Genomic DNA, 22,130 nt, shown 5'->3' with positions numbered 1-22,130 from the left:
GGCGTTGACATTCTCAGCGGAGTCCATGTATAGAGCGTTAATTCTGTCTGATGTGCCAGTTGATAATAATAAAAAGATTTGAAAGATGAAGATACCTCTTAAAATAAAATCTTTACATGGTATCTTCGTTGCGGAGTCATTCTTACTAAAAATAACCTTATTAAGAGGAACTGGCATGGAAGCCCGTAATGTGTCTTTCGTCACCATGATGAGACAATAAAACATTTACTCTTGCAATGCAAATTGGCTCATTCTATATGGTCAGTCATCTAAATAGCTGCTCGCTTGTATCCTCCTTGTAGTATTGCTAATGTATTTGGCAACTGGTTACATGGGATTGACCATAGGTTTAGAATTCTTCTCAAGGTGGGAGAACTTACTATTATTTGGTCGCTTTGGCTATGTAGAAATTATACTGGTTTTAATGATAAAAGTACTTCTCTGATGCAGGTTATCTACAGATGTACCGGGACTCTCTGTTTATGGTCATCTTTACAACGTGTGGAGAATCGAGACATGTTTACGGAGGTGTGTACATGATTAGAGGGTACGACGAGGGATACTTTTACCCAACATGGCTGGCAGCTTGATCTTAGGATTGCCCCCCCCCCAGCCCCGCTTTAGGCGTTATACTGACTCTACATGTCTCTTTGTATTTCGCCTTTCTTATTTTCCGTTTCTACGAGACACCTTGTTTGACTGTGTGCATCTTAATTATGCAGAGGACAGGTGTAATGTTTAAATCATTTAAGTAATAAAGCGCCCTTTCTCTAAAAATGAACGGCGTCGACTCTTGGCCGTCGCTCATGCAACCCCGTGCAGCGAGCTTCGACGGTCCATCGGGGTGCTATGGCGAGCTGCCACCATCGCCACTGGAGCTGCCACCGCGGGTGCACACGGTTACATGCGTGGAGCCACGAGAAACGTAGGCAGCAACCAGCGGCAACGGCGGCGACTGATGATGAGGGTGGCCGTGCTTCAAGTTGGTTGCGCTCGCTTGCCCAATGGGATGGCTTTATGTGTCTGGATCTACCAGTGCACAGTGATTGGCTGAAAGTTTGGCCGGTGCATCGGAGCCTATGGTGCCCATTATTAGGGCATCTTCAACGCCGACCCGTAAATCTCCCGCAACCGTCCTGACCGGGCTATCCGGACCGTGGAAGCCATGCAACGCTGACCTGTATCGGTGCGCGGAGCGGCCCAGACGCAGATTTTTTTCGCAAACCGGAGACAAACATGGGGGGGGGGGGGTTGCGGGAGTCCGGACACGTGAAATGTCTCTCTCCGCCCCCTGGCCTACCCAAAAGGAGGGCCGAGCCTGCGCTTTTGTAGCATCCTGCACTGTTTCCGCGCCAAACTCCCCCACTGTTTCTGCGCAAAACTCCTCCACTCTTTTTTTCCACTCCCTATATTGCTCTCCGCCCAAGTCCCGCTCTTTTCTCCCACCCTCTCCTTTCCTCCACCGACGACGCATGGAACCGCTGGAGAACCTACCGGAGATGGGGGCGCCAAAGGTGCCGGAGGATTCAAGATTCACGCTCGCCCGGAACATCAGCTCGGAGACGTGGCAGAGTCGCCGCATCAAAGAGAAGGCCACAAACGAGGAGAAGATGAGGAAGCATCTGGCCGCCGGTGGGATTGGTGGTGGCGATGGTCTTGGCGGACGGCGAGGCCGTGGCAGACGCAGCCTTACAAGCCTCTGTACTACTACGCTGCCAAGCAGCTCACAAACCCTATCGGTACGGTTCCTTACATCGTTGATGTTAACGTGGTGCCACTCTTGTCTGAGTTTTCTTCGTCATCGCTTGTTCGAGTGAGGACGGCAGGGAAAGAGCAGATGGGTGCCCGCGTGTTGTTTTCTGCAATGCGAAGAGCGGGGGAACCGGTGTATGACGCGGAAAGGGAGATGCTCAATATCATCCACGACGGGGGCGAGGGAGGAGGAGGGGCTACGAGGACGGGCTAGTGGAAGACTCGAATCCCACCAAGTCCGGCAAGTACCAGCAGCAGCAGTCCTACACCCAGAAGGCCACGCAGCAGTCCTACACCCAGAACGGCGATGGCACACAGCAACAGCAACACTGGGCCGGCGGAGAGCAGCATCTGGAGGGGGAGGAGGAGGAGGACGGCGACGACGATGATCCGAAAGATACAATCGGCGATCCGAAGAAGAAGGGTAGAAGAGAAAGCTTCAAGATGCGGGAGGACGAGCTGTTGTGCGACGCATCATTGGCAACTAGCCTCAATCCTGTCCATGGCGGAGCAAAAGGGCACAACCTTTTGGAGGAAAATTCCAAAAGGTTCCACGAGCACAAGCATTTCGTGCCCTACATCGACGCATTGGTCTGCAACCGTGAGTGGAAATCCCTCAATCATTGATGGTACACCATCCAAGAGGCCGTCTCCAAGTATTGCGGGCACTTGAAGCATCTCATCGCATGGTGTCCTAGCGTGCATCGCCGAGCAAGTAAGTTGAGCAGTAGCCGGATATGCTCTGATTTAGTTAATCAGTAGCCGGATATGCTCTATTTTTTATCAGTAGCCGGATATGCTCTTTTTTTGTTGATCAGTAGCCAGATATGTATTGTTTTGTTGCTCATTAGACAGAATTGCATTGTTTCACTTTTGTAGCCTACTCGTGCTTGTGTGGTGTATAAGAAGTTGGAGAAGAAGTCGTTCACCATCATGCATTGTTGGTTGAAATTGAATGGGCATCCGAAGTGGAACCTTTTCATTGCCAAGACGGGAGCCCAAGCCAACGAGGATGAAACCGATGACCCTACCGACCCAGCCCAAGAACCGCCGAAAAAGGTTAGAAGAAATCTGCTGGGAAAGAAGTGGGAGGAGGAGAGGGCGAAGCGAGAAGGTGCGGCGGCCAAGCTGACGGAGAGGTTCGAGGAAATCTTGGCGAAGAAGGAAGAGGCATGCTTGAGGCGCTCGGACATCAAGGAGGAGCGGAAGGCGGAGAGGTTCAAGCAGTTGATGGATGCGACGGAGAAGAAGATCAAGCTCGAAGAGAGGAGGACCATGATCAAGGAGGGGAAGGCGGTGCTTGAGGAGAAGAAGGCGGCGCTCGAGGAGAAGAAGACCACGCTCGAGGGAAATAGGGTGAAGATCGCCGCCAATACGGAGGACACCAAGATGTTGACCTTGAATATCGAGTCTTTGGATGCTGATGCTAAAATTATCGTGCAATTCGTCCGGTATCACACGCTGGAGCGGCAGAAAGATCAGTTGGCGGCGGTGCAAGATGAGGACACGGTGGAGGCGGAGGTGGACGCGGACACGGAGGCTGCCTACGCCGCGACGAGGGCACCTCCTTAATCGGGAAGCATCTTGCTAGGATGGCTGATCCGGCAGGGCAGAAATGCACGGACTGCCGAACTGATATTCTTTTGGATTCCGGCATGTAAAAACTACGCATATTTGTCTCATTTTGGTTGTGATCGGGGATGTGATCCGGCGGGGATGTGAGCTGGCGCGTTATGTGGATCAACATAGATTTAAATTTAAATTTGTTGACGGACAGTACGCGGCTAGCGTTGGATGACTGCCTCTCATATCCATGTCCGCCTCCCACCTCCATGTCCGCAGACTGACCCCCTGTCCGCGGACGGATGCGGGAGGTTTTTTGGCGGGTTGGGTTACCGTTGTAGATGCCCTTATTCAACATGATGTCGTTTTTGTTCCCACGGAATATATTCACCATTTTATATTACTCTACTTGATTGACACTTGACCCGTGGGGTAGTAGAGCCGCACACGCGTCCATCAGTCCGTCTTGAAAATATCTCCGCCGCGCGCGGCGCACATCAACCTACCGGCCGGGCAAACTGGTTTGCTTGTCTTCACGTTATTACGGACCCCTCTCCCCCTATCCATCGATGACGACATCGAAGGAAAAGCATTCCACCCGAGAAAGGAAACCAAGTCAATGCGAACAAGAGAAGGAACAACACACAAAAACGTTGCTGGTTATTCCCCACCCTTCTCCGCCCACCAATCATCCTCCTCCACCACAACTCCGGATTGCCGTGGCCATCCAGGACCAGGACGCGACTCCTCTCGTCTGCGGGTAAGCTCAACTCAAGCTTGTTCTTCGTTTTCCTCTTGCTTGTCACCACAAGAACGATCGTGGTTGGCCTGCACCAATCATCATCCCTTCCCAATGCCGTCAATTGCATTCGATTACCGAATGAATAAAAATAAGTAGCAAGAGCATCTCATACATGCCGTGTTCATGTTATCAGGTTTGTTCTTGCGGACCATGGACGACGCGGACATAGATTTCACCAATCCAGAGACGTACCCGCGCCCGGCCATGGACAGCTACTTCGACGACGTCCTGAAAGACACGCAGCACGCCTGCTGCAACCCGCATGTCGAGGACCTTGCCCACCACGCGCACACCTGCGTCCATGTCCACACTAAGATCCACCCGGCAGAGTCCGACGATGTCGCGGAGACATCCGAGTCGCCGCAACAGAATAGCGGGGCCAAGAAGCGCCCTTCTGGTAATCGAGCAGCTGTGAGGAGGTACCGTGACAAGAGGAAGGCCCGCACAGCGTTGCTGGAGGAAGAGGTGGCTCGCCTCAAGGCCTTAAACAGGCAGCTCGTGAGGAAGATTCAGAGTCACTCGGCGCTTCAGGCTGAGGCCTCCAGGCTCCGCTACCTGCTTGTCGACATTAGAGGGAGGATCGAAGGAGAGCTCGGAGTTTTCCCTTGCCAGCGGCCTATGAGAAACAACGATTCGGCTGACCAGGGAAGTTTCCTTGGTGGTGGTGCCCAGCAGGTCAGGCTCAGATGCAACGAGCCGCTCTACCGCAGTTATGCAGGCCACGACAATGGATGACGATGGTGTTATGAGTGGCGAGCTGTTGGGTCAAGCTGCCGGTGACATTGCAAATAACCAGTGGCTCCCAGGTTTGCCCGATGATGTAAAGAGGTGAAGGCAGGTTAGTTATACTTATCTTGTGTGTTCAGTAGACAAAAAATTTCTTGTACAAATGGCAAAGCGCCTGCCTTGTCCTAAAAAATAAAGAGCTCTTTTTTTCTTGATATGAGAAGAGCTTTTCTATATAGCAACATCAATTTGGGGCAACTGCTAGTTACTTTTGCCTTTCAATAAGCTGCTCATAGCATTACTGAACCTTTTCCAGAAACTGATCATCAGTGTGGTAGTATTAATTCAGTTTGTCACTAGACACCACTGAAAAATAAAGCGCACGATAGCGCCGCTAATAGCATTACTATAACATGTAGATAATTGTGTCGATAAAAAAACCAGTTTACAATGTATCACTAATAGCACACTATAGTGCGCTATACCTTGCTAATAGCGTAATTTAAGGGGCGGTGCTATTTTGTATAATTCGCTATTCTTTTCCTTAATAGGCACTCTATTCATTCATTTCCTGCCCATGAACTTCATAATGCACCAGCCTTGCCATATTTTTTATTGTACTTTAGGTTGTTTTATAATGGGCCGTTATGAACGGCTTTCATTAGTATGCGGATCTGATTCTCAAGTTGGGAATAGTATGCCATTGGTAATAACTAATGACGGCATATAGTGGACAAGTGTCTCCTTGATTCTTTCTTGTACAGATGACCTTTGTCCATCTCTAGTCTTCAAGCCGAAAAAAATAAGATAACATCTCAGGTATAGGAAGATGATTTGTAGCACCTGGGTGCTCCACCCCCTAAATGAACATTAAATTCAAAAACAATACTGAGAAATTTGAAATAAAACTGAAATTTAGGGATATCAAACTTGGGTGTCTGATCTATTTCCGTGTGAAATTACATGAAAAAATATCAGGAAACGTATCCGTGGCGAAAAGGATAAAAAATTCTTATGTATAGAAAAAACTGTTTGGACGGATTTTAGTTCGGACAGTATTTCTTCACCACAGATACGTTTTCTGGTATTTCACGAAACTTCACACAGAAGTAGATTGGAAATCCAGGTTTGATATCCTCAAATTTCAGTATTTTTGGGTATTTTTTACAGTTAATAATCGTATAGGGATGTGAAGCACCCATGAGGTCCTGTGTATTTTCCCTCGGGTATAATGCTAGTATAATGCTATATATGCCGTGCAAATAGTCATAAGCTATATCCAGTACTTGCGAGTTGCAATGTACTCCCTCTGTAAACAAATGAAAAACATTTTAGGTCACTCAAGTAGTGACCTAAAACATCTTATATTTGTTTACGGAGGGAGTACCTATAACTAGTTTTGTTCATCTAGCTCAGTTACGACGCACAAACCATTTCTTATGAAGAGATTATTTTGATCATTATCATTTCTGTATCTAAAATGTGTGTGCGAATAATTGCTTCAGGACTCGAGCAATACTCATGCTACTTTTCCTCTAAATATTAGTCATGCTACTGCTTTCATTTTTCATCATATTTTCTGTCTCTACAAGTGTTTGTGCGGATGCATTGTTCGGGACTCGAGTAACACACTTGGTGCTGATTTTCTCTTTCAAGACATGCCGAACAGCTTATCTTCTCTTTGCTGGGGACTATTGGTTTCTGTGTACAAGGAAGACTACGTTTGTTGCTTATATCGGCCGGGTTGTGTTTGGTTCAAACTGCGGTATTGCCGATGATGCCTGAGGCGCTGCAAGTTGGATAGCTCTGACGCTACCAGGAGTGGGCATGTCCGTTCACGTTGCATTGTTCTGTTTTCGGTTATGCTCATGGAGTTTTGACAGCCTTGCTTCTGGTCCTAGATGCCTCCTTGCAATGTGTAGATACATACCGCATTCCAAGTTATTGTGAATAATAGAGATTTCTGCATCCATGGGTTGTGCTAGTTTACATTTTTTTTACTCCTCTATTTTTGAGATGTTACTGAATAGCTAAAAATCACAGTGTCTGACCCCTCTATGTTTGTGAATAATAAAGATCACAATACAGAAATAGAAGAGCTTATTTTTTAACCCTCTATGTTTGCGAATAATAAAGACGTTGCTGGTTTATACAATTGTTCTACAGTAATTTTCTACTCCCTCCGTTCATTACTATAAGATATAACTTTTTTGGATTCAGATGTATATAACGCATTTTAGTGTTCACTCATTTCAGTCCGTATGTAATTCATATTGAAATATGCAAACCACCTTACATTTGCGAGTGGAGAAATATTAAATATGAACAGTATATACATAGAGCAGCAGAATATTACATCAACCAATGCCTTTTCTAGGCCACACAGAGAAAGATGGAAATCAGACTTCCAGGTTCACAGATTAACCTTGCACTGCTTGTTGAGCCGCTCTGCTTTACCCAAAAAGGCTTTTGCCCCGCTCTATATATAAAGCACCAATCATCAAGCACCCAATACAAACACACGCCACGCCACCGCAACACACGCATACACACCTAGGGCAGGATACATAGGCGCTGAGCGCAGCAACATCATCCCTAGCACTACCACCACGCAGAGGTGCAGCTACATATGACGAACCATGCGCTCCAAGGCGGTGCCTTCAGGAAGGGTACTACACCGGAGCGCCGATACCGCCCGATCCAAGAATCAGAGTTTCCCTTAGAGCCGCATGACGGGTAATGAGAGCCGCGACGACGCCTTCAAAAAGGGAACGATCTTCGCCGCCGCCGGTCCATCCGAAGATAGAACAAGTTTTCACCTCGGCCAACACTCACCGTCACCGAAAGCCACACCCCGGCAACCACGCTGCGCACACGGCCATGGTGACTGGGCAGCACCAAGGCACGGGCTCTGCCCAAGAGCACCGCGCTACCACCACCAGGGCCGCCGCCCCAGCATCCAAGACCTCGACACCACCTCACCTGAGACCCGCCCCAACCCCAGCGAAAGAGACGAGCGGAAAGGTCCCACCTTTCGCACCCCTGGGCGACCCCCAACGTCGAGACCCAATAGGCCGGCCAGAACCGGCATCCACCGACCCGTCCTGCAGCCCCGAGCGCGAGACGAGCTCGGGCCTGCCGCATCGAGAGGGGGACGAGGTCAGTCCCGCTGCATCGTGCGCGAGACGAGCTCGGTCCTGCTGCATCATGCGCGGGACGAGCTCGGTCCTGCAGCACCGGGCGCAAGACGAGCGGTGGACCGCAGCTAGGAGAGGACCAGCCCATTGATGGGAGTAGCGCCCGGGCGACGAGGAGATGGGGTGAAGGTCAAGACGGCCCGAACACAGACGAGCTGACGCCGGAGAAGCCGGCCGCTGCCGCGGGCAGATCCGTCGAGCCACCGTGAAGCCGCCACGACACCAGGAGGCCACCACCGAGACCTCCTGACGCCGCCGCCCACGGCCGGAGCAGTGGCCACGCCCGGCCGCTGCCCATCTCGCGTCGCCCGGCGAGCTCCAAACGCCGGAGCCGCCGGGCACGCACCAGCCGAGCCACGCGCTGCCGGCCGGCCCCCAACGCCAGATCCGGCCGGATCCAACAAGAGACCGGCCGCACGCCACCTCCCGAGACGGGAGCACCACAGTCGCCCCGCCGCGCGCGGAACGAAGGTCGCCGGTGCGCCGCCACCAGCAGGCCACCCCTCCGCCCCGCGAGCCACGCCGTTGGGCCCCGCGGACGTCCAGCGTCGCCACTCGAAGGCGCCGCCGTTGGGGGAGGGGGGGGGGGGGGGGAGGGCCCCGCCGCCGCCGCGCCCACCGGGCTTTGCCCGACGGAGCTCGCCACCGGCGGCGGGGGAGGGGGGGGGGGGACCTAGCGGGGGAGCGAGGGAGAGCGAGGGACCCGACGTTTGGCGGTGAGAGAATGCTTTAGCAACTTGAGCAGACTAATAAAAACTTAACTCGCCGCTCTGCTTTCAAAGGTTTGACGCACATCATCGTGAATTTGAGCAGTTCTTTTTTTTTTTTTTTGGGAAATTTGAGCAGTTCTGTTAGGGTGAAGGTCCAGCTATTGGAGTTCTGGATAGCATTTCTGAAACTTTTGTCATTCTAGCTAGGTTACATATTCAGTTTGGGTTGACCTCAAGTTCGATATTATTGCCTGTTAGCATTCGGAAAGCACGCTCACTATAATTTCGTGTTGGTATGCATGTCCTGTTTTTTTTCGATAAAGGACGACTTTATTATCTCAAAATATAGCATCAAGCGGATACAAATTATTATGAGTAACACCCGGCCTCTAAGATGCACACAGCCAAATCCAGGCGTCTGTCAAAAATTCATGAAATAAAAATCGACAAATCGGCAACAGTAGAGTCCTTTAGATCGACACTATGCCTATATCGAAGAAGGTGGTGGATCAATCCGTAGGTTATGCTGCCACCCATGTTGGGAAAAAACCTCCGTAACCACCTGCTCCAATCGCGTACACACCACCATGAACAGCGGTTGGTACTCCGCCCGTTGTAGCATAGACCACATACGTAGCGAGTGCGTACAACGGAAAATTACCTGTAGAGGAGAAGCATTTTTGTCATTAAAAACCAAATCATTTCTACATAGCCAAAGCGACCAAATTAAGGCATACGCTCCCACCCTTATTAGCGTTTTGAACCTATTTGTAATACCGTATAACCAATGACCAAAAATATTGGCAACACTTGTGGGCGGATACAAATTTGACGCTATTTGGATGACTGACCATGTAAAACGTGCAAACTTGCATTGGAAAAAGAGGTGTTTGATTGTCTGTCATGAGTACAAAAATAACACTTCTTACTCCCTCGCCAGTTTCGCCGTGCGAGGTTGTCTTTGGTTAACACAACTCCCCCACGAAGATACCACATGAAGATTTTCACTTTTAGTGGAATTTTAGAATTCCAAATTTTCTTATTATTACTCGTTGGTACCTCAGAATGCGTGAGTGCACGGTATATAGAGTCCACTGTGAAACACCCTGATGTAGTAAGGTTCCACCGAAACACATCCCGACCTTGTGTCAGGTTAATCGAATCCAGGCGGGATAAAAGATTATGCCGTGACACAAGTCGGGGGCCAATGAACACTAGTAGAAAACAGGGCTTTCGTTCGGGCATGGCAAGCCCATTAGTCCCGGTTCAGTCACGAACCAGGACCCATGGGGGCATTCGTCCCGGTTCGTGAGCCCAGGGGGCCGGCCGGGGCCTCGTGGGCATTGGTCCCGGTTCGTATGGACCCATCTGTCCCGGTTTTAGGCACGAACCGGGACCAATGGTCCTCGCTCCTGGCCCACAACCATTGGTCCCGGTTCGTGGCTCGAACCGGGATAGAAGGCTGAGCTTTAGTCCCGGTTTCTACCACGAACCGGGACAAATGAGTTGCCTATATATACCCCATCGCCACAGCAGAGCACTCCACAGTGCTCTTTTTTTTCTGGCCGGCGAGGGGAGGGCATTTGGGTGCTCTAGCTCACCTCCTATGCACATGAGGTGTTCGATGAAATGTCTGAGCCACACTAGTTAATCTTTCTCCTCTCGAAACTCGACCCCCGAGTTCCATTTTCCCCGAAATTTGTCTAGGTTTAGCTATCCGTCATGTCCCGTCCCCGTCTTCACCGCCGTCGATCGCCCGCGCCGATCTCGTCGCCAGCACCACCGTGGTGAGCCTCTTGTTCTTATCTTCTTTCTGAAAGAAAAAAAATTCTTACTTTAGATAGATACTTGTCTAATTTTGTTACTTTTATTATTCCTTCTTATTACATAGTGCGATGGTTTTGGTATCCGCCCCCGTCGGCCCTCGTCCTGTCTATGATTCAGATGTGGTATATATTATCTTTTTATAACTATTTGGTTCATTTATTGTTTATGACAAATATGCCGACCAACGTGACATAGATTTTATTTATCTAGGAGGTGGTTGAACCGGAAATTCCTACCGACCCTATTGTCGAGAGGTTAAATTTAGTTGAAGAAGAAAACAATTACTTGAAGGAAAAAATAAAAAAAATTGAGAAGGAGAAGATGATATTGGAGTTGCATGTTGCGGATGTCGTCGATGATCACAAGATCAAGATGGATGCAATGCGCTTGAAGATTAGAAAGATTAGAAAATATGCCATTCATACCGGGGCTTGGTATCATTATGCCGTTGGATCAATTGTTACCTTGGTTGCGATTATGATCGCATTTGTTTTCGCATTGAAATGTTTTACATAGTTTCAATGTATGGTTTAATTAATTAGATGCTCTGAAGAGCTATATGTTGTTAGATAAGAACTATGTATGTACTTTGGTTTTAATGTGATGATGAACTTCTATTAATTTGGTCACTTAATTATCTATTCATGATGTTCTGTAATGGTTTTTGACACACTTAATTATATATAATGCACACAGATGAACCGGCAATGGATGTACGGTGACAGACACACCTCCGAGTACATTAAGGGCGTGCATGATTTTCTCGAAGTGGCTGAGGCAAACAAGCAGAATGGTTTTATGTGTTGTCCATGCCCTATATGTGGGAATATGAAGTCTTACTCTGACCGGGAAATCCTTCACACCCACCTGCTTTACAAGGGTTTCATGCCACACTATAATGTTTGGACGAGGCACGGAGAAATAGGGGTTATGATGGAAGACGGCGAAGAAGAAGAGGACGATGACAACTATGTGCCCCTGAATACGGTGATGCTGCAACGGGGAAAGCTGCTGAAGATTAAGAGGAACCAGATGATGTGCCCAATGATGCTGCAAGGGGGAAGTTGCTGAAGATCAAGAGGAACCAGTGCCCAATGATGATGATCTCCGCCGGGTCATTGTCGATGCAAGGATGCAATGCGAAAGTCAAAAGGAGAAGCTGAAGTTCGATCGCATGTTAGAGGATCACAAAAAAGGGTTGTACCCCAATTGCGAAGATGGCAACACAAAGCTCGGTACCGTACTGGAATTGCTGCAGTGGAAGGCAGAGAATGCTGTGCCTGACAAAGGATTTGAGAAGCTATTGAAAATATTGAAGAAGAAGCTTCCAAAGGATAACGAATTGCCCGACAGTACATACGCAGCAAAGAACGTCGTATGCCCTCTAGGATTGGAGGTGCAGAAGATACATGCATGCCCTAATGACTGCATCCTCTACCGCGGTGCGTACAAGGATCTGAACGCATGCCCGGTATGCGGTGCATTGCGGTATAAGATCAGACGAGATGACCCTAGTGATGTTGACGGCGAGCCCCCCAGGAAGAGGGTTCCTGCGAAGGTGATGTGGTATGCTCCTATAATACCACGGTTGAAACGTCTGTTCAGAAACGAAGAGCATGCCAAGTTGATGCGATAGCACATTGAGGACCGTAAGAAAGACGGGAAGTTGAGAGCACCCGCTGACGGGTCGCAGTGGAGAAAAATTGAGAAAAAGTACTGGGCCGAGTTTGCAGCTGACCCAAGGAACGTATGGTTTGGTTTAAGCGCGGATGTCATTAATCCTTTCGGGGAGCAGAGCAGCAATCACAACACCTGGCCCGTGACTCTATGTATGTATAACCTTCCTACTTGGATGTGCATGAAGCGGAAGTTCATTATGATGCCAGTTCTCATCCAAGGCCCTAAGCAACCCGGCAACGACATTGATGTGTACCTAAGGCCATTAGTTGAAGAACTTTTACAGCTGTGGAATGGAAACGGTGTACGTACGTGAGATGAGCACAAACAGGAGGAATTTAACCTGCACGCGTTGTTGTTTGTAACCATCAACGATTGGCCCGCTCTCAGTAACCTTTCAGGACAGACAAACAAGGGATACCACGCATGCACGCACTGTTTAGATGACACTGAAAGTATATACCTGGACAAATGCACGAAGAATGTGTACGTGGCCATCGTCGATTTCTTTCGACAAACCATCAATATCGAAAGAAAGGCAAGCATTTCAAAGGCGAGGCTGATCACTGGAAGAAGCCCGCCATGCGTACCGGTGATCACGTACTTGCTATGGTCAATGATTTACACATAATCTTTGGAAAGGGTCCCGACGGACTAGCTGTTCCGAATGACGCTGAGGGACACGCACCCATGTGGAAGAAGAAATCTATATTTTGGGACCTACCCTACTAGAAAGACCTAGAGGTCTGCTCTTCAATCGACGTGATGCACGTGACGAAGAACCTTTGCGTGAACCTGCTAGGCTTCTTGGGTGTGTATGGGAAGACAAAAGATACACCTGAGGCACGGGAGGACCTGCAACGTTTGCACGAAAAAGACGGCATGCCTCCGAAGCAGTATCAAGGTCCTGCCAGCTACGCTCTTACAAAAAAAGAGAAAGAAATCTTCTTCGAATGCCTGCTCAGTATGAAGGTCCCGACTGGCTTCTCGTCGAATATAAAGGGAATAATAAATATGCCAGAGAAAAAGTTCCAGAACCTAAAGTCTCATGACTGCCACGTGATTATGACGCAACTGCTTCCGGTTGCATTGAGGGTCCTCTACCGGAAAACGTCCGATTAGCCATTGTGAAGCTATGTGCATTCCTCAATGCAATCTCTTAGAAAGTGATCGATCCAGAAATCATACCAAGGCTAAGGAGTGATGTGGCGCAATGTCTTGTCAGTTTCGAGCTGGTGTTCCCACCATCCTTCTTCAATATCATGACGCACGTCCTAGTTCATCTAGTCGACGAGATTGTCATTCTGGGGCCCGTATTTCTACACAATATGTTCCCCTTTGAGAGGTTCATGGGAGTCCTAAAGAAATATGTCCGTAACCGCGCTAGGCCAGAAGGAAGCATCTCCATGGGCCATCAAACAGAGGATGTCATTGGGTTTCGTGTTGACTTCATTCCTGGCCTTAAGAAGACAGGTCTCCCTAAATCGCGGTATGAGGGGAGACTGATTGGAAAAGGCACGCTAGGAGCGGACTCAATAATATGCAGGGACGGGCATTCTTGGTCTCAAGCACACTACACTGTTCTATAGAACTCTACCTTGGTGACCCCGTATGTCGATGAACACAAGAACAGTCTACGCTCCAAACACCCGAAGCAGTGTGACGACTGGATTACATGTGAACACATCAGGACTTTCAGCAGTTGGTTGGAAACACGTCTCAGAGGTGACACCACTGTTTGTGATGAGTTGTACTCGTTGTCCAGGGGACCATCTTCGACTGTATTGACTTACAAAGGATACGAGATAAATGGGAATACATTTTACACGATCGCCCAAGATCAAAAGAGCACCAACCAAAACAGCGGTGTCCGCTTTGATGCAGCAACCGAGAGGGGAAAGGACACGTATTATGGTTACATAATGGACATATGGGAACTTGACTACGGACATGATTTTAAAGTCCTTTTGTTTAAGTGCAACTGGGTCAATCTGTCAGGAGGCGGGGTATAGGTAGACCCACAGTACGGAATGACAACAGTGGATCTGAACACTCCTGGGTACACTGACGAACCGTTCGTCCTAGGCAATGATGTGGCACAGGTTATCTATGTGAAGAACATGTCTACCAGACCGAGAAAAAGAAAAGATAAGGAAGCGAATACATCATACGATGAGCCAAAGCGCCACATAGTTCTTTCAGGAAAAGAGACATTGTGGGAGTGGAGAGCAAGACAGACATGTCTGAAGATTATGAAAAGTTTCATGAAATTCCTCCCTTCAAAGTCAAGGCTGACCCAAGCATCCTGATAAACGATGAAGATTATCCATGGTTACGGCGCAATAAGCAAATGACAGAAGCGAAGAAAAAGTGAAGACTTTCTCCCGCAACTATTATGATGATACCATGCCAACTTTGTAACAGACGAGTATGATACCATTGTCCGTTTTGTACATGAAGTGCATCTAGTTTTTGCCGTAACCCTCTCAACTTTCTTGCACATGCTATGTGGATGAAATGATGATACCATGCCAACTTTCAACCTTTTCAGAGTTCATTTGGAAAGCTTTTCAATTTTAGGGTCTTATAGCTCAAAATAATTAGTAAATGCATGAAAAATGGTGAATGAAAAATAACAAATAAAATAAATAAGTAATTAGAAACAAAATAATATAAACTTTATTAAAATATATAAGTAGAAACAAAATAAAATAAACTTTAATAAAATTTATGAAACTAAAATTAACAAAGTATTTTCTGTTCAAAACATTATAAGAAACCTCTAGTATTATTGAAACTAAAATCATATAAAATTGATGCAACTAAAATTATCGAAGTATTTTCTGTTCAAATTCATTAAAAACAAAAAGAATTTTCATAAAAAGCTTTTCTTGATAGAAACTTTAATAGCAAAAGAATTATCATAAAGTAAAATAAATAAGTAATTAGAAACAAAATAAAATAAAATAAATAAGTATTTTGTTGTAAGTAGAAAAAAATAAAATAAATAAAGCAAAAAAGAAAACAAAAAAACTGAGAAAAAAATATAAAAATGCCACCTACTGGGCCACCACGACCTGAATACGACTAGAAACCCATCAATGGGCCAGGATTCAGGCCCGCAGAAGGCCCAGCAGGCCCACAGGCATAGCAGTGCAAGATTAGGCCCGTAAGCCTGCAATGGAGAGGAGCTCGAGAGGGTTGGCGCAGCAGCGCTTATAAACCACTCTCGAGCTCTCTCAACTAGCGAGGTGGGACTAAACTTTGGCTGCGAAGCGGGCAGCACATGTCCTTTGGTCCCGGTTGGTGGCACCAACCGGGACTAAAGGGGTGTATTGGTCCCGGTTTGTGGCACCAACCGGAACCAATGCCCCCCCTTTAGTCCCGGTTGGTGAGACCTTTGGTCCCGGTTGGTGGCACCAACCGGGACTAAAGGGTGCATTGGTCCCGGTTGGTGCCACGAACCGGGACCAAAGCTCTTGGTATATAACCAACACTTGTGAAAAATTTCATCTTCATCTCGCGGTTGCCCCTGACGACCCCTCGACGACATCGACGCCGCCAGGCTGCCCCGACGCCGCCCGCCGCCCCCGCCGTCGCCGTCGCCCGCGCCCGTCGTTGCCGTCGCCTGCGCCCTCGCCGTCGCCGCGCCCTCGCCCAACGTCGTCGCCGCGCGCCATCCCTACCCTGACGCGCGCCGCGCCTGCCGCGCGCCCTCGCCGTCGCCGCGCCCTCAGCCGTCGCCGTGGCCCGCGCCCGTCGTCGCCGTCGCCCACGCCCTCGGCCGGTGTCGTCGCCGCGCGCCGTCCCTGCCCCGACGCGCGCCGCCTCTGCCCCACGCCCTCGCCGTCGCCGCACCCTCGCCCGTCGCCGTCGCCCGCGCCCGTCGTCGCCGTCGCCCGCGCCCTCGCCGTCGCCGACTGTAATGATGTTTTAAATATATATTTTAGATATATGTATTTTTTTATGTATGTTCATATATGTATGTATGTATTTTTTACATGTTTTTTGTATGTATGTATGTATTTTTTCAACTGTAATGATGTTTTAAAAATACATATATGCAAAAGTTAGATTTTAAGAAAGGAATTTGAATAGGTTTTCAGCAAGGAATTTGAATCTGGTTCTAATTTCATTTGAATGAAATTTGAAAATTTTGAACTATGGTTCAAAAGGTTTTTGGTGAAATGGAGTGTGGGTACTGTCATGAAGTTGGAGTAATTTTTGTGGTTGTAAAAGAGTTAGGAAAAGTTTTATATATGCAAAAGTTACATTTTTAGAAAAGTTTTATGTATCTAGCTAGGAAAGGAAGAAGAAGAAAAAGAAGGAGAGGAAAAACAAAAATAAGAAGAGGAAGAAAGGAGAAGAAGAGGAGATGAAAAAGAGGAGAAATAAATAAGAAGAGGAAAAAAGAAGAAAAAGAAGACTCTCCTCTATTCCTTTCTTCTTCTCCTCTTCTTTTTCTTCTTTTTTTCTTCGATCTTCTCCTCTATTCCTTTCTTCTTCTCCTCTTTTTATTTCTTCTTCGTCTTCTTATTTTTTATCGGGTATGTCGTTGTCGATATACCCCCTCCCTGATAACATTATTTTCCCATGTATGTATGTCGTCGTTGTCGATATATATAACTCCCTCCCAGATAACTTCGACATGATGGACGGTCGATATTTATACCCCCTCTCGACCGTGATAACTTATACCACGGGAGCACCCCCGGCCCTCTCGCTCGACCAAAACTCTCGAGGACACCCAAACCTAGAAAAAAACAATGTCGGTCTCCTACCCCCTCCCGCCGCGCCCCTACCCTTGAAGCGTTGCCGAGGCCACCCCAAACCCGGAATAAGCTAGGTCTACGTTTGCACTAATATATCCACCTGCTGTCATGTTTGTGTAATAATTGCCATGTTGTAATATTTGCAGAAACAATGGAGCACGAACGAGACGAGTAAGCAGAAGAGGTGTTGGGGGACATAATCTTAGCCGGAGGTGATATCTTGTCGTATCTTAACGACAATGATGGTCTGGAAGAACATGGTGAAGAAGCAGGCTACGGTGATCGAAGAGTGGAGAAGGAAAGACATGATTATGATGGCTCTGGTGACCCAATGCTGGTGCAAGAAGGAGCGTGTGGTGACGGCTCCGGTGACCGAACAGAGTCCGGCCAGGTAAATATATTAGTTAAGCCTGTGCTGACTAGCTAATTGATGCATTCATTGTTTTGGTATGTACACATATTAATTAACTCTCGTCTTTTTTCTTTTTTCTAGCCCTCCGGATCAAGCACAACTTCGGTAAAGAGACGAGGCCCGATGAGAAAGTTGCGCTCGGATGAAAGGTTTGAGATCACAGCAATCGCGCGCGACGGCCAACCGACTGAACCCATCCGGACAAAGGATGCATTTGCTGCTCAGTGCGGGGTTCTAGTTAGGGACAAGATCCCGATCAGCATCCACCAATGGTATAAGCCTAAGAAGGAAGACCCTGAGGTGTCTTATGTCAATGATATGCAGAAAGATGATCTTTGGACTGAGCTGAAGGCAAATTTCACCCTACCGCCAGAGGAGGATCCGGAGAAGCCAGTTAAAGAGCAATTAATCAAGTCTCATGCTCTTAAGAAGATGGCAGACCTATTCAGGAGGTGGAAGAATGAGCTGAAAATGTTTGTCGACAAAGAAGAGACACCAGAATTCATCGGCTGGTATGAGAAGATCAGAGATCACTGGCCCGCATTTGTGGCCCACAAGACGTCGGAAAAGAGTAAGAAGATGTCAGCGACAAACAAGAAGAATGCTGCGAAGAAGAAGCTTCACCATCGCACGGGGTCAGGTGGCTACCTCAAAGCCCGGCCTAAGTGGGCCAAGGCTGAGAATGATCTGCTTGATAAAGGGATCGAACCACAGACAATGAACTGGCTAGACCGTTGCCGGACTTGGTTCTTCGGGGCTGGCGGAAAATTGGACCCTGTATCAGGGAGGTGCGTTTGGACGGACGAGCTTTTGAGAATACCAGTCAAGAGGCTTCAGCAGTATATCGATGCAGCGCAGGAAGGGACGTCCGTTCCAGACAGAGAGAACGACGAGCTCACAATGGCCCTCGGGAATCCTGAGCACCCTGGACGGACACGAGGCACGCCAGGCTCCGTTCTGTGGAAGGCTGGTTTTCCGGACGCAGGCGGTTACAAAAGTCAGGAGAGCAGGAAAAAAGTGGAGCAGATCCAAATTCAGAAGCTGCACGAAAGGGTTTAAGCACTAGAGGAACGAGACGGCAATCGACATGCCGAAACTACCCCCGAAGCTACCCCGCCATCTCAGCGGAGAAGCAGCGTGGCTTCCACCTAGCTGCTTCAGCCGGAGCATGTCTTGACGGCTCCTGCTAGCTACCCAGTGGATGCTATCACGGAGTCTCAACATTGCCACCTTATGACGCAATGGCAGAACTTCAAAGTCAAGGCGACTGTTGGCTCTGTTTTACCTCCTGAACCCGGCGCAACCTACCACTGCCGGCTGATTCCAGAAGGATATGCTAGGGTGATGGTGGATGAAATAGTAGAGGGATTTGAGGACCTCCGGCTTGACCACCCTACCGGTGAAGGGGAGACTCGGCTGGGTTCTGCTCTGAAGACTCCATGCCTATGGCGGAAGGAGCTCATCAACCTTCCGAACTGGACGCCTCCGGCGAGTAAGGGCACTCCGCCTCCTCCTCCGGCGAGTGATCAGGGCACTCAGCCTCCTTCTCCGGCGCGTGGCGGCACTCCGCCTCCTCCTCCGGCGAGTGATCAGGGCACTCAGCCTCCTTCTCCGGCGCGTGTCGGCACTCCGCCTCCTTCTCCGCCTGCGCCGGCGCGCCAGAGCAGCCAGCCTCCTCCTTCTCCGCCTCGTCAGCAAGGGCGGAAGAGACCCACCGTCGCTCCGGCTGCTCCGGCGCGTCGTAGTTCTTCTCCTCCGCCTTGTAAGCAAGGAAAGAAGACAGCCGCAGCCGCTCCGTCTGCTCTGCCGGCGTCTAGCAGTATAGCCAGAGGCGGGAGGCAATACAGATTCAGTCCTTCTCTGAAGACTCCAGAGAAGTTACCATGCGAGAGGACCGAGGAGGAAACCACGAAGATCGTGCGAGCCGAAGTGACGAACTTCTTTGAAGGGGTGAAAGCAAATAAACATCCACCTCCGGAGAAGAAGGTAGATCCGGTGAAAGCGAAGCGCACTCTGGCTGCCCTGACAAAACCACCAAAGTCTCCGCTGAAAGGCAACTATGAGCGCATTCTTGCAAAGACATTTGCCGAAGCGGAGCGGTCGGGAAGTACTGTCAGTGATCAAAGGTTAAAAGAACGACGAGCTGGGAAAAAAATTGCCCAGCTCGGCGAACAAGCGAACCAATCGTGCCCCCCCCCCCCCGCTCAAGGTGTCTAGCGACATCGTCGCTAATGATCCGAGGATGGTGCCCGGTTATAGCAATCTTGGAGATTACCTGCCCGACGATGTACATTATGATATCTTGGAGGTGGACGAACACAAATACCATTACGGGAAGCCTCTCGTCAAAGATGAAAGATCTCTAACAACGATGATGCGAAGATTACATGATTGGTACATGAAAACCTGCAGAGAGTCTGGGGGGAGGGATACTTTGACGCTGAGAGTTAAACCGGAGCATGACCTCGTTGGAATTGAACAGTTGAATGTTCCATTTGAGGAGTTCTTCCAGTTTTTCAATCAAAAGGCCCTCGATAAATCAACGATCACTTGCTACTATCTGTAAGTAGTACTACTTCTGTAATTAAGTCTCTCTATATAGGTCAGCTCTTTCATTGCATGTATTTATAATTATCCTCACTATATTATGCAGATTGAAGATCGCCGAATTGAAGAAAAGACAAATCGGTGATATTGGGTTCATTAACACAAATCTCATAGATTCAACTCAGGTTAAATATCATGCCAAAAATACCGAGGCCAACTTGCTACGATCGTTGGTAATAAATGAAAACAAAGATATAATACTCTTTTCCTTACAACTCCAAGTGAGTGTTACTGTCTTGTGCATATTCGGTTTCCCTTATTAGTCCAGGTTATAGTAATGTAATTGATGGCTTATGCATGCGTGCGCAGCTTCCGCTATATTCTCCTAGAGATTAAGCTTGAGCAGGGAGTAGTAACCGTCTTAGACTTGAGACGAAAAGATCCCCAGGACTATGCGGACATGACTCAAATGCTCGAGAAGTAAGTTAAATCGATCATTATCCAAACTATCAGCAACTTTGTTCATTTCCTGATATCAAGTAATTGTTTTCTTTGTCTGGCAGGGTTTGGAGAAAATTCACCAAAAAAGCTCCGGGACTACCAAAGAAGCTGCAATTTAAACACCCGAAAGTAAGTACTATAGTAGCATGTTCCGCGCATCTCCTAGTGATTCAAGCGCTAGTTTCATCAATACCATTTAGCATGCTTGCTTATCAGTTTGATTGACCTCTATTTCTTGTAAAGTGGTTGTGGCAGGAACCCGAGAATAATTACTGTGGATACTACGTTTGCGAGTCCATCCGCTACATGACCTGTGAGCGGGGCTACTCTGACGAACAATATGAAGTGCGTAAGCAATAATATTCACAATTTTATTTTATTACCATCATTTGTGTTGAGTTTCATTTATTCATATATATATGTATTGACCCCCTTCTTCAAATTAGATCTTTCGGTTGCGGGATGAACTCCTAGCACCAGATCGTATGCGAGCAATTCAAGAGGAATTGGCGGCATTCTTCCTTGACCACGTGATCGCTGAAAACGGAGAATACTATGTGGACCCTGTGTTCTTACAATTTAATTAGGAGATTATATTGTAAGAGTTAATTATTGTATATATGTAGCCGGTAGTGTCGGATAGATATACGAGAACTTGTTGTTCGACCAATCTCTCGGAGAAGCAGAGGTGGTCGATATCACTTCTCTCTGTATGCATATGTTCATGACGATCTTCTGTTTTCTTCATTTGATTACTAGCTAGCGTGTCTAGTCCTCTCCATACGTATATAGTACGTAGCGTCGACCAAGCACGGAGATAAGAGAGGACACTTCTCTCTATTAATTAGCTAGCTAACACAATATATGAAACACCTAAATTAACCCCCCCCTTTAAAAAAAATAAAAACCCCAGCCACTGAAATGCTGACGCGTGGATGCCTATTGGTCCCGGTTAGTGCCACCAAACGGGACGAAAGGCCCTGCTGCCTAGGCTCGCCGCACCGGCCACGTGGAGGCCCATCTGTCCCGGTTCGTGTAAGAACCGGGACTAAAGGGTTAGGGCATTAGTAACGACCCTTTAGTCCCGGTTCAAAAACCGGGACAAAAGGCCCTTACCAACCGGGACAATAGGCCCTTTTTTACTAGTGGAAATCCCGCCTGAACGAAATATTCGGCGGGGAAGAACCGAGCACGTGCACAACAGTATTATTCTTATCGCGAGCGATGTTATATAAGGCTGGATATTGTTCTCTGAGACTAGCATTCCCTAGCCAGATGTCTTCCCAGAAACGAATCTCCGACCCGTCCTTTATCGCGAAAGACCCAAAGCGAAAGAGATGTTTCTTTGCCGCCATTAGGCCAGCCCAAAAGTGCGAGTCGCCAGGTTTCCAATATGCCTGGGATACCGCCTTTTGGCCTAGATACTTATTGCGCAACATGGTTTGCCAAACACTATCCTCGGTAAGAAGTTTAAATAACCATTTACTGAGAAAGGCCTCATTCTTGACCTGCAGGTCATGAATTCCAAGGCCACCTTGTTCTTTAGGCCTACAAACCACGCTCCATTTAGCCAGTCTGTATTTTTTTTCTTTTCACCGTCTCCTTGCCAAAAGAATCTGGATCTAAAGTAGTCCGGTCTTTGCA

At 48.1% G+C, this 22,130-nt stretch overlaps 1 pseudogene; it reads left to right on the top strand.

Annotated features, from left to right (window-relative positions):
* The first annotated feature begins 3,836 nt into the window (after positions 1-3,836).
* Positions 3,837-5,128, top strand: LOC109751325 (basic leucine zipper 23-like; annotated as a pseudogene).
* Positions 5,129-22,130: the final 17,002 nt, after the last annotated feature.

Source organism: Aegilops tauschii, chromosome 7 (genome assembly GCF_002575655.3).
Source record: "Aegilops tauschii subsp. strangulata cultivar AL8/78 chromosome 7, Aet v6.0, whole genome shotgun sequence".
Classification (NCBI taxonomy): domain Eukaryota; kingdom Viridiplantae; phylum Streptophyta; class Magnoliopsida; order Poales; family Poaceae; genus Aegilops; species Aegilops tauschii.
The sequence above is the reverse complement of the archived record's forward strand: the minus strand, read 5'-3'. Positions and strand labels throughout refer to the sequence as shown.